Source organism: Branchiostoma floridae, chromosome 3 (genome assembly GCF_000003815.2).
Source record: "Branchiostoma floridae strain S238N-H82 chromosome 3, Bfl_VNyyK, whole genome shotgun sequence".
Taxonomy (NCBI): Eukaryota; Metazoa; Chordata; class Leptocardii; order Amphioxiformes; family Branchiostomatidae; genus Branchiostoma; species Branchiostoma floridae.
The window spans coordinates 28,166,748-28,169,793 of NC_049981.1; positions in this window are offsets into that span (position 1 = coordinate 28,166,748).

Genomic DNA, 3,046 nt, shown 5'->3' on the forward strand with positions numbered 1-3,046 from the left:
TGCGCTGCATCACAGATTGATTTATGTAAGTGCTCAGATTTGCAAGATGCTGCATTGGGAATAGCACCTGGAACATCATAGAAGAAATTGAGACGGCACAGAGGGAGAATTACAATGTATCAACCATTCAAAGCTGTGCAGCTTAGAAGAGGAGCTACCAAGTCTTTTCAAACATATGTTGTAATGTCAAAGAATTATCAATTGTTCAATAAACTTGAATAAACCAGTTACAAAGTCAGGTGGTCATGGTTCATAGGTAATATTTTAATATACTTTTGGTCATTAGATGTCGTAAAAGTAGTATTTCCTGGTGAAATGTGATAGTTTTGATGGCAAATTTAGAATTAGCCAAAACCCTTTAGTAGTAAGGTATGCTGATATTCAATGCTTATGGTCAGACTGTGAAAGGGAATAACTCAAGAAGGGGTTGACGGATCATCATGATTATTGGTATGTAGATAGATTAAGTGATGCTTCATGTAATTAGATATTAATCATGCAAATCAGAAGCTAATTTGCATAATTGATGTGGAAATTATCTAAACTATTTCTATTCTGTTATATTAAACATGTGATACTTGTCACTGAGATAGAGAAGAATGTTGATAGGTAATTTTTTATGTGGACTTATATAAGTGACAGGTGCCGATGACCTTTGACCTTTTGAGATATGTTACAAATTAGTATTTTTGATTACACATAATCTCGTAACCATGTCTCTAGAATGTCTGCAATAAACTGTGTTAAGAGAATCTACTACATATTTCCAATATCTGAAATATCTTAGTTATAGGATGAACAGTTTATTGATTATCGCTCTTCAAAAAGGGGTCATCTGGAAATAATTGGCCACTTTTCCAGCTGTGCATGTGCCATGCTGAAAAAACTTAATTTTCAGCAGGTTGACCTCACCTGTAGTGAAAGAAAAAGGCAAATAAACATCTTATCTTTACTTGATTGCTACAAAATACTACTTGGACTGTGCAGAAAAGAACTTTTGAGTGGCACAATGTTTTTACTTTCTTAATTATTGCTAATTAGAAATGCGATTTTCACACCTGGCGCCACACCTGCGGACACCGCCCATGGCCCAGCAACTTTAAAGGGCCATATCTCTGGAACGGAAGGTCCGATTTTTGTTCTGTAACTTTTATTTTTCATAAATCAACACCCTCTATTAGGGAACACAAATGTTCTGATTCCCCTGGGTATAAAACAATTTCGACTGGAAACCCTATGACATTAGTAGGATTTCCAGTGCGAAAATGGAAATTGCCACGATTTTTCATTGATCGCCCTGTATTATCGAAAAAGAACTGGACCTTCTAACTTACCAGATTTGTAGTATGTACTATGGAGACCGTGACAATGTAAAAATGTTAAAGCAGGGGTATACGATTGCTGAGATATCATTTTCTGAAAAGTGCGCTATGATGCAGAGAAGTGACTTCCGGGTTCAGGGGTCACTACACAAATACCTCTGACGTCAGCCTGATTTGCAGAGCTACGGTCCGGGATCGAGTCCAGGGGAGGGTGATTTTAAATTGTTCTTGTTTCCTTTTTACAGCCATTTAATATAAACAATAGTTTCAGCACATTCCAATAACTAGAAAAAAAACGTGTACACACGCAAACCTTGGCAAAATGCCAGCTTTTTTAAAGCACTTGTTTTCATTTTTTTCAAATGACTTTAAAATGATTTTATTTAAGTTCTTTTGCGTTTTTCTGACCAAACTTTATATTTGAGCCTCCTGTGCCCTGGTATTAAGTCCAAAGTTCCCAAAATGGTATGGTAGTGCATGGTATGTTTACTTACAGGACTCCGTTATCATTTTTGGTTAAAAACCACTTCAAAATGATTTATTGGGGAATTCTCTGCTCAATTCCTACGATTTTGGGCGTCAACAATAGAACGCATGGTCAACTCCAGGCCACCTGTGTGTAAATCAATTAGCCGTTCAGCCAACCAGCAACCAAAAGCAACAGATTATGAATCTGATTGGCTAAGCTTCGTGCGATATTTGGATCCGGCCATTTAAGATTTTACGGGGGTCAGAGACATTTGTTTGACCGTATGATAGCAAATACAAAGCATACAGGAATATACTGTAAAATTCTATAAAAACAAACAAATATTTCCAGACAGAGACACGGTATAAACAAGGAAAGACATATTCAGGCCCGACATTTTTTCGTAGGACTCTTTAATACATCCACCCCTGTAGGTTATTTGAACTGATCCGGGTCAGACATCTGGGGTTTTTCCACAAGACCACTCACGTGCACTAGCTAGCTGCAGACGATTTTTGCTACAACAGCGCGCCGTACAGAAGACTACTAGTATTTTGCTGCGTCCTACGTCAAATTTTGCGTCAGCTGTCGTCATATACAGCAGAATATATCATCAGGTAAGAACTGGCTAATCTTGCTTTCTTCCCTCCGTTGTTTTTTTGACGAGTTAATTCATTTTGGTAGTAACGTCTCCAAAGTGTAACGTTTCCAAAGTGTACTGTGTAGCTTTTTGTTGTGTACATTTTTCAGACGACATAAACGTGAACCGTCTTGGTTCTTTCTGACGTAAATTTACTCTGTAACTTTCTCCAATATTGAAAAAACAAACACATCAACGTTAACCAACAGATAGTTCTTTAAATCTTGTCAGGTAAGAAGTGATTAACTTTCTACCCTTCATTATAATTTTGTCTTTCAACGCCGTGTGTTAGAGATTCATTGTAGTCATGTGAAAGAAGAATATGTGTTTGTGTGGGGAGGGGGGCATTCCCAGATTCACTGTCGACACAGCTGATAGACTATCGAGTGTATGTTTAGTGTATGTTTAGTGTATGATTCAGCAGACCGAGTACCAAGAGTAGAGTAGAGTAGAGTTCTTCAGGCTCAGGTAGGAACTGCAGTTCCAGTTTAGGCCGCTTGTAACCAATATTATTTGATTCAGTGGACTGGGTATACAGTGTTTGAAGTGTATCTCAGGAATGTGGACCAGTATGTAATTTGTTTGTAAGTGTATGATTCTCGACAATCTTTAAGT